General features: G+C 36.0%; 1 long non-coding RNA gene across 1 annotated transcript; it reads right to left on the bottom strand.

The window, feature by feature from the left end:
* Window positions 1-7,349: 7,349 nt before the first annotated feature.
* On the bottom strand, window positions 7,350-8,838 carry LOC149815641 (uncharacterized). The gene is made up of 4 exons (XR_016428096.1): window positions 8,786-8,838; window positions 8,217-8,326; window positions 7,648-7,743; window positions 7,350-7,551 (listed from the first exon to the last, which is right to left on the bottom strand). It is a non-coding gene; the product is annotated as an uncharacterized LOC149815641 (long non-coding RNA).
* Between the last annotated feature and the right edge of the window lie 1,908 nt (window positions 8,839-10,746).

Below are 10,746 nucleotides of genomic sequence, written 5' to 3'. Positions count from 1 at the left end.
ATGAGGCTTGTGATGATGAATTTTGGCTTTTGACCATGTCTAAAGAACTTAACCAATTTACTAGGAATGATGTATGGGATCTAGTTGATAGACCAAAGGATCATCTAGTAATTGGAACAAGATGGGTCTTTCGAAATAAGCTGGATAAAAATGGCGAAGTCATTCGAAACAAATCAAGACTAGTTGCACAAGGCTATAATCAAGAAGAAGGCATAGATTTTGATGAAACCTATGCACCAGTGGCTCGACTGGAGTCAATTCGAATGATGCTTGCTTTTGCTAGTTACATGAACTTTAAGTTATATCAAATTGATGTTAAGAGTGCATTCTTAAATGGACACATCAATGAAGAAGTTTATGTAGAGCAACCTCCAGGCTTTGAAAATGAGAAATATCCAGAAAAAGTCTACAAATTAAAAAGAGCTTTGTACGGACTTAAACAAGCACCAAGAGCGTGGTATGAAAGACTATAAAATTTTTTAGAACAATCTGGTTTTTCCATTGGTCGGGTAGACTCCACTTTATTTATAAAAAATCTTAATTTAGATATTCTTATTGTGCAAATTTATGTTGATGACATAATATTTGGTTCTACTAATGAAGCTTTTTGTAAAGAATTTGCTAAAGCTATGCAGAAAGAGTTTGAAATGAGTTTGATGGGCGAATTAAACTACTTCCTTGGACTTCAATAAAACAAACTGAAGAAGGAATCTTCATCAATCAGGCTAAGTATACAAAAGAACTTCTCAAGAGATTTGGGATGGACTCATCAAAATCAAGAAGAAATCCTATGAGTACAACTACTTCTCTTGATAAAGATGAAAATGGTAAAAATGTAGATAATAAGCTCACCAGAGGTATGATCGGATCTCTATTATACTTAACTGCTAGTCGACCTGATATTATGTTTAGTGTTTGTATATGTGCAAGATTTCAAACTAATCCAAAGGAATCTCATTTAACTGCAGTAAAACAAATTCTTCGTTACTTGAAAGATACTTCAGATTTTGTTTTGTTTTACCCAAAATCATCTTCCTTTGATTTAGTTTCATATAGTGATGCAGATTTTGCAGGAAGTAAATCTGATCGCAAATGTACTAGAGGAACTTGTCATTTCTTAGGAAATTTCTTAGTCTCTTGGTTTAGTAAAAAGCAAAATTCAGTGTCACTCTCAACAACTGAAGCAGAATATATAGCAGCTAGTTTAACATGTTCACAAGTACTATGGATGAAACAGACCTTAAAAGATTTTGGTTTGAATTACTCTACAACAACTATTTATTTTGATAACACTAGTGCTATAAATCTTTCGAAAAATCCTATTCAGCACTCAAGAACTAAGCATATTGAAGTTAAACATCATTTCTTAAGAGATCATGTGTTAAAAGGAGACATTTCGTTAAATTTTATTTTCACTAATGAACAACATGCCGATATCTTCACTAAACCACTTAAAAATGAAGATTTTATGAGAATTAGGAGAGAACTAGGCATTTGCTCATTTTTGGATTTATAAAATGTTGATTTTTTGAACAAAATCTCAAAATCGCATCATATTAGTCGACCAATAAATTTCTAGTCGACTGATGCTTTAAAAAAAAAAAATAGAATTAGTCACACTTTATTAGTCGACCGATAAAATTTTAGTCGACTAAATTTTTTTTTTAAATTTCAACTGAAGGGACCTGATACCCCTTTGGATTTTTTTTTAACACCCGATTTTTTTTTTAAAAAAAAGGGGGCATCGTTTCATTTTTTTATGCACCTTTTTGTTTTTCTTAAAAACGAAACCCTTTAAAAAACGAAACCCTCTCTCTCTTCCAAAAAACCCTCGGAGTGTCGTTCGAACCTCTCCTCGCCGGAATTTTCTGGCTGTGATAGGGAGTCTCTTGACTTTTTGCCGGAATCCTCTTGTCGTGACTGGTGTCTCTTCAGTCCTCAGCGGAATTTGTGGCAGCCTCCTCTCACTTGCTGTCATCCACCGCGGACTCCTTCTTGTCTCTTCCCTCTTGCCTAAAATCTATGGAGAATCGACATCCCTTTTCAGTGGGTTGTTACTGTTGATTATTTTGGCCACTACCAACGAATTTGAAGGCACATCGTTCACTTTACACAAAGTGTTTCTGTTGCACGATGACAGATATCTTCCTCCCGCCTGACGTCATTTGGAAGCCGACATCAACACCATCTTCAACTGTTCTTCTCAACAACTATGTTGATAAATCATTCTCTGCAACTGAATTTTTTTTTTGGTGAATCTGTTTTAACCATGCCTCGTCAGAAGACTGCATCCACAAAAGGTTCTCCTCCTCCTACACCTCTAGCAAAATATGGATTTTCTCTCAGATTACTCTGAAATCCGCTTTTATATGATACTTTTGGATCGGTTTTTGCACTTCCTATTTTACCAGGCCGAAATGTCCTCTTTCACATGTTTTCTCATTACAAAATTAGAGAATTATTTCCAGGTATTTCACATCTTTTTTATGCCTGTGCAGACACCCTTCATTATCCTTTTCTGATTCACTTGTTTTATACAAATTTACAAATTGATCATGAAACTGGAGTTCTTTCCTCTCTTGTTCGTGATGTTGAAATTGAGTTTGATTCTAAACTACTTGGACAAATCCTAGAAATTCTACCTTTCAATACTATTGAACTTAATGATGAAAGAATTTTTGAACAAATTCTTCTTCCCAGTGCACCTCATTGTCCTCCTTTCAAAAATACTAATCTTCAAACTCGTGCACGCATTGCTGGATGAATTCTTGCCCACAATGTTCTACCTAAAACTGGTTCTTTTGATTACTATTCCACAGATCTTTCTACGGCTCTTTATGTCTTATTTGGAAATATTTCTGTAAATTGGGCCAATATGTATTTTACTAATTTGTGGAAACAAAAACCATTTCTTCCTTATGGATGTCTTCTAACTCGTATTTTCAGACATTTCAAAGTTCCCTTAACCAATGAAAAATATATTGAGCAAAAGGAGTTCTTTGATCAAACTATTTTTAAACGAATAAAAATCAAATATCTGCCTCCTTTAAACGTTGATCAAACTGAACCATCTGATCCTACAGAACCATCAATTTATGAACCCTCACCATCTTCTGTGACACTTTCATCTCAAGCAAAATGAAAGAAATTTTCTACTACTCAAGACAACGATGAAGTTTTGTAGCAACTGGAAACTTTGGAGCTGCATCAACACACTTTTCGTGAAGATGTGACTCAACAACTTTCTTCGATTCAGAAAGATATTACTGCAATCAAGGACTTGCTTAACTCACTTTTATGATCTTTGTTTTCTGTCTTTACTAAACTTTGCTACTTTATGGGTTCTAATATTTTGAACTTGAATTTACATTTTGCTTATGCTATTTCTGCCCTTACTCTTTTTTATTATGACAAAGGGGGAGAAAAAGAAAAAGATAGAAAATGCATATTGCATTATGACATGGAAATGGAAATTACATAAAATGACATGGAAATTACATGAAAGTATTAAAAATTGCATTTATGAAAAAGTTATAAAAATGCATGAAGTAATGATGGAAATGCAAACCAATCAATATGTGATATATGTGCTTTGATTGTACTAACTTTAATGTTTTGCAGCATATTGATAGGGAGAGTAAAATCTCCATCTATGCATCTAAATGCTTCATCTTTGATTAAGTTTGTCATCATAAAAAAAGGGAAGATTATTACGACAATGAAGCCGTACATGATACTTCAAGTACAAGGTTTTGATGATGAACAAGTGAATCAACTGCATTTCAGCTAAGACAATAAAGAAAGATGACAAGCATTAAAGAAATCGATGAAGAATCTTTGAAGACTAGTGTGCATATGTTAAATTCATTAAAAGTCTTAGATTCTTGTAAGAGCCTTACTTACAGTGTATATTTCGATTGCTTTTCAGCTAAAAAGACTTTTGAAAAACTTTTCTAAAAGAACCCTTCATGAAAATCTTTTTAGAAAACTCTTTATTTAATTTTTCATGTTTATTAGTCGACCAATAGACTCACCAGTTGACTAATCCTTTCGCGCCAATTTTTCTAAACAAAATATCATTTTTATCAAATTAGTCGACCGAAGGTTTTATTAGTCGACCGGACAGTATGTCTATTTTCTGGAAATTTAGCAGCAGCCGACTAATGCTTTTATCAGTCAACCGGACAGAACTTGTGTTTTTTAGAAAATTTTAGCAGCAGTCGACTGAAAGGTTTTTCAGTCTACTGATGATATTATCAGTCGACTAACTTTTCTCTAGTCAACTAAGTTTCAAAACTTCAGATTTTCAAACAGCTCGATTAACAGATCAGTCGACCGACGATAACTGTCAGTCTACTAATAGCTAATTATTACTCGACTAACAACTGTTACAGTCGACTAATTTTGTCGTTTTTTCTAAAACTTTAAAAAGGCGTGTCTTTTCATTTTTTAAGCGTTTTGATCATTCAAAATGGACTGTTTTGACACCCTTTCGTACCCTCAACGTATGAAATCTTTCAACTATAAATATAAGAGCACTTTACACTCAAAAGCACTGCAATTCAATCAATTTGAATCAATTACTCTTTGCTTTTCACTCATATTCATTTTCTCACTCACGTGATATTTTTCACTTCAGTTTTTCACTCAAATTCTTTTGAGAGATAGTGAATTCATGAGTAGAGTATTTCAACAACCTCAAAAACAAATTGCATCTCATTTGTATTCATAAGAAGGGCTCATAGGTTGTATTGTAAGTTGTTACTTGTTTCAATTTTCTGTAAAAGGAAGGACTCCTTGGTTTAAAGGAGTTGTTAGCTTACAGTAGGTGTGTTACTGAAAGTGTGACCGGATTCAGCCTGTATGATCTTGTAGTTACACAAGGTTGATAGTGAAAATCTCAAGCGGGTTTTGCTTGGGCACTAGATGTAGGTCTGGAAAGACCGAACCATGATAAATTATTGTGTTATTTGTGTGTTTGCTTTGTGAATTGCAAAATCAGTCAAAATTCTGCAGACAATTTTTAAAAGCACTATTCACCCCCCTCTAGTTCTCGTTGCCTCGATCTTACTGCACTTTCAGGGGGGGTCGACCAAGAGGCGATTGATTTGAAATTTGGAAGAAAAAAGAAAATCGTGATTGAGAGCTTGGCTATCATTTGGTTTTGAAAGAAATCCTTTGAGAAAGGTTAGAGAAAATCATGTGAGGGTGCTCATTCAAGAAAAATACCTCTTGTGCTCGTGTGGACAAATCTTGTGTTTGTGTTGTTCTGCATTTGAGGAAGTTGTTGAAGTGTTCTTTGAGCTTGTTGTTGCAAACACACTAACACTTTTTTCGAACTTGTTAGCTATATCTTGTGTTCATTGTATATTTGTTATCATCGACTATTAGATTCCTTGTTCAAGATTGTGAGACTATTTTTAAAGTGTTAATGCAATTGTTCATGTGATTCTGGTTGTTCAGAAACTCATTTTGTTGATGTATGTTTGGGTTTTGATAAAACTCATTTTCTACTGAGGAAAGTCATTTATGCATTCAGGATTGTCAGACATTGTCCCGGTATTTTGACTGTATCTCCTTAGATACTGGTGCAAATCGAGTGATCATTAGCTTGTTGGAAAGCTAATATCCTCCCCTTCAAGTTTTCTTCTTACTATTTTTCTTAAAGCATCATTGTTAGGATGCTAAAATCCCCGACAAGTTTCAGTCAATTGCATAAGACCAGAGTTTTATCCTGTGCATCGCATCACTGCTACTATTCCATGTTTTCATCATATCTTTTTGTTTACTGAACGAAAATTTGCAAATTATAACTTGTTAGAAAATCGACACCTAGAGCTTGAACTTTTATGTTTATGATGTTACCTGAATCAAGTTAGATGTTACTCTAAAATATTCGTCAATCTCTGTTAATCGAAAGATATTTTAGATCTAGACTGTCTGTTATATTCTTGATAGCATCTCCTATTTGCAGTGCATCTTTGTCATCCCTGCTTTGTTTATTGAACTGAAGCACGATCTGAAAAAATAATATTTAGATTGAGAATCCTCATGTTTTGATTTTTTCTCATTCCATTGTTTACTGTGTCAAAAAGTTGATTACTTTTTTTGCATGTTTGATACCTTGTTCATCGGCTCATTTAGCATAGAAAAGAAAATACAATATCATAATCTAGGTATAAGTTTCAACATCTTACTCTAAAAATTACAAACTCGGATTTGTTGGAGAGATAATAAGATTTGGCATAACTTACCTATTTGGAGTTTTTCCAAACTCCATCGGCAAAGGGATCAAAATCTCTCTCCAAGTAGTCAGACTAGTCACCTGCATATTTTGGGTGTTCTGTTCATGCGCTCCATAGAATCTGTTATAACTCTGCCTACATAGATCTGAATCTGGCATTTTTGGATCTGTTGGAAAGGTGTGTGCATCGCACAACTTTCATGTGTTAGCCACCTCTGTCGAAACAGAGTGCTCAGACTTTGAAATATAGATTATTTGAGTCCTATTCGGACTCAACTACTAAACTTAGATTCCATGCGTGGAGATCCATTTGTGTCTCAGATCGTGGATTGGCTTCCGTGACGAGTCCGCCATCAAATAAAGGATAAAATGGTATCGATATTCTAGAAGGCTTGAAGGATAAGTATGGAGTATCAAAGGGTAAGTATGCAACTCTACAATCTCAGCAAATCAAACTACAAAGGAAGGAAACTCGATGAGGATGAAAAAAACCACCAGTTGTTGTATTGTAAGTGAGTGATCTCACCATGATATGTGAGAAATAGTCTATACAATTGTAAAGAGCCAAGGACGCTAAAATAAGAAAAGCATTATCTCTTCTGCTGAATCACGTAAATAGAGTGTGTTTACTTAAATTTTCTTCTTCTTCTCACTTCCGTTTAGACCTTTCATGAAAATGGGTACAAATTTCAAAAAAAAATCCTGTTAGCTTAGCCTTCACATGAGAATGCTTTCATAGGCAGGGAGGTATGAAAGGATTGGAACAAGAATACTGGTAGGACCAAATTGTGTCTGCACGCCTTATAATTGGATGTTGGTTTTACTAATAATAGGAAAGAAAGGAAAAGAGATGCCAGCTCAGCAATTTTCTCTGAAAATTACATGAAACAAACCGACCCTATTTATTTTGAACTACGCTAGGAATAGTATGGAATGGAAATGAGTGCACAAGAATTAATTTATTGATGATTGATAATAGTATGACAATTTAATGACAGAGTTGCAACAGCAATAAAAGCTTTCACCATTTCTTCTATCTATTTGAACTAGAATGACTACATAAAGACACCATTTGGCAGCCTTCTTGAGGTAGAAAACACTAGCATTTTTCTCCTTTCTTTGTAGGGAATTTTGCTTTTGTGGATGTTGTATCGATGACCTCTAGCAGAAACATGTATCCATGGGTGGCAATGTGTACAATAGTAGCATCAAATAGTCTGCAACTTCAATTTTACTTCTGATGGAATACGTGCAGGATGGTTGTTTCTGTCAATCCAAGCAATTATTGAACTTCCTTCCAAGACTAGCTGAGAATTTAACAAGCAGAAAGTCAGCAGCAGTTTTTTCCATTTTCTTTTATCGAATTGACATGATTTCTTCTTACAGTCAATTGTGACAGTTACCTCTTGATTTGGAAGCTTGAAAATGAAGAAATCGAAAAACAAACGTGTGGTAGAAACTTTTGAAATTTTCAGTCTCAGGACAAACCTATCTCCACGCTGCATCCACAATTACAAAGTGCAAACTTCTTAGCATCATGGAAGAAACCCTCTATCTATCTAGCTTATACAAATTGAAACTTGTAATATATTGTTCATCATACAAAATAAACAAAAATGATATTAACCCCTACTTATTTCATTGAGTGGAAATACTGAAATAGTAGTGGTCCAAATCCCGCTAAAATTCCGTATGATAAAATGGATAATCACCAAAGATGCTACAGTAACTGTGGTGTGATCCAGGAGAACACTTTACAAGTGTGTGCCCCTTTTCATTATGGGGATAGGCGGGAAGCAGAGTGTTCTGCCCCCCTCTCTCTCTTAAAAGGGCGAAGCACTTTATAAGTGTTCGTCCAGAACACTGGACCACGCCTCGGTGCAGCCGCTACCTAGCACCAGCCGATAGGGCTGAATTGTTTGGTGAGCAACTCTGTCTACTTTCTACAGTAATTGAATGGCTAACTACTTACCTGTAAAGGAGTGATAAACTTGAGAGACAGCTTGTGTGTTGCAGCTGCATGGCCTTCAGACTTCAATCCATCGATATCGATACCAACTCTGACAAACACATCTGTATAACCTAAAACACATAGGGAATGTAGTGCACTTTAACTAGTGTGCGCATTCAACCATCAAAGAAAAACAAAAATTTAGAGAAATCAATCTTGATACACATGCATGTTTCACAATTGGCAGGCAATCATATGCCTGCCAAGAGGAACTAATTCTCCAATTCTTATTTCCATAAGCAATATGAAATAATTAGAGCTGGTAAAAAATGATAAACAGTATGTTAAAGAAGAATATTGCCAGTGGTGCGCTTGAAAATCAAAATCATGATGCTTGTGTGTAGACACATGTAAACCTATGAATGCCGTCTCAATAAAATCAAATCATGATGATTGGGTTATATTCTTCTTTTGAATCTCATTTTTCTGAAGCCAAATACAGGGTTACATTTTGGTGAATCCATCAGTACTGTAGCTCAAAAATGGTTAAAACCAAACTAGAAACAAAAACAAAACCATTGCAGCCTCACCATGTTCGAGGTAATGGGAATATATGGCATTATTAACAACTCCATATTGGTCCAATTTATAATCACGAACTTGAAGTTCAACATCGTGACAGCCCTGCACACTGAAGAAGTCAAATCCCAAATTAGTACTCTTTGATCCTCCTGTTATTAGGCCTGGCAATGGGTTATAGTTGTAGTGAGAGGGAAGTACCATGATCCATTTTGCACATCTTGGTTTTGGAGGAGGGTGCAAGGATCCTTGTTAAGGAGTAAGCTGCGAGGAGGTGTCAGACTAAGAAGTCTTTGAGATGGCAACTTGGTTGTTGATGGAACCCTAAGCAGAGTGGTTGAGTTTGAGCCTGCAGGCTTTGTGGTAATGGAAGGGTAGAAGGGGCGGAAAGCACCATAGCTGAACTTGGTTATGGCTTCCATCTTCTATCACCAAGTTGGGTTCCTTTGTGTCTAATTGCATCAATTTATATAACCTTATTCACAGCCTTCCCTTCCAGGCAGCCTCCTTCTCTGCATGTACGATTTTGCCTTTTCCAATTTCTGTTGACTAAACAAGTATCTAACTAACTAGCACGTGGATTTTGTGTGTTAAATTCAAATCCAAGTTTGGATCTCAATGCGATTTTCTGCATGTCTTTTTCCAAGTACTCATAATTATGGTCCTTGCAATTGGGGGTGTCAACCGGTCGGGGACCCAGGTGAAACCAGATTTAAACCAGGAATTTTGGGTATGGTATTGAGTCTGGACCCGAGTCTAATTAGGTCAACTATAAGAAAAACCATACTCGAACCTGATATGAACTACGTGAGGCAGACCCAAACCATACCCAGTAAAACCATATTTTTTATAATTTTTACATTAAAAATTTGCAGGTCTTAATTGAAACTCGGGTTGGGCTGGTATATAATTTCATAAACTATACCCGGGTCCACGTATTACTGGGGATCCAGACCCAGGTTTTATTCAGGTCTTATTATTTATCACAATACCCGGACTACCCTATAAGGTTTGGTTCGAGTCAGGTCTGGGTAAACCCTACCCGTTGACACCCCTACTTGCAAGGTTCATGAGATGTAACCTGACCAGTAGACCAATAAAGCCACGAGAAATTCCAGCTTACTTGCACAGTCACAAACCTGGTTCTCGGGAAAACGTTGACGATAGAAAATATGTAGAGATTTTGAATAAAATGCTTCTTTCATAAGAAGATTACCAAATCTGGATGGTGTCGTTCACCTTTGACCAACGTACGTTCTGTTGGAAGTCAAGTTTGGCGTGACTCTTATGAACGATATTCCTTTAAAACAAGGTCTAAAACTTGAAAATTTTACCTATTGAAACCATATTAAACACTCTTGGTCTCATTAGTTTACTATACAATAATGATAGTGCAAGAATCCCTAGTGCATGATGCGCAATTGCCACCACCATGCAAAAAAAGAAAACACAAACAGACAAACTAAAGGCAAAGAATTATGTAAAAAAAATTATAGGTGCTTGAATGATTGCTAACATGTGTTAAGTTTGTCAATATGGACCAACGGGCGCTCCGCGGGGTTGGTAGGAGCTGTCAGTGGGTATCCTTGTGTGTGTTGGGAACCTTTCTGATAAAAGCTTTCATTTTTGGTATTCCAAAACAATTACCCTAATTTGGTGCAGATGGTAGAGAGAACCATCTCCGGATTCCCAAATCAAATTAAGCGGATGGTGCAAAGTCAAAAATGGTCCCCTTGAATTGCATTGCAGTGTGTTTGGAATGGCTCCCAAAGTGAGAATTCTCATTAGTAAGGTCAGCCTGGGAAGTCATGGTGAAGAAAAACCCATATTTCGATGCAGATGGGTTAATAAGGCCCACCCTCCATCTGCTATCACATCCATCGAGATGGGCAATTGGAGATTGTTTGCTCACCCAAGAAAGACTCCAAAGTAAAGGCTTTCAGTTTCCAAGCTAATTGTGTGATATCAACAT

The sequence above is a fragment of the Nuphar pumila genome, chromosome 15, assembly GCF_984573655.1.
Source record: "Nuphar pumila chromosome 15, dmNupPumi1.hap1.1, whole genome shotgun sequence".
In the NCBI taxonomy this organism is placed as follows: domain Eukaryota; kingdom Viridiplantae; phylum Streptophyta; class Magnoliopsida; order Nymphaeales; family Nymphaeaceae; genus Nuphar; species Nuphar pumila.
Note: the sequence above shows the minus strand (reverse complement) of the source record. Positions and strands in the feature narration are given on the sequence as shown.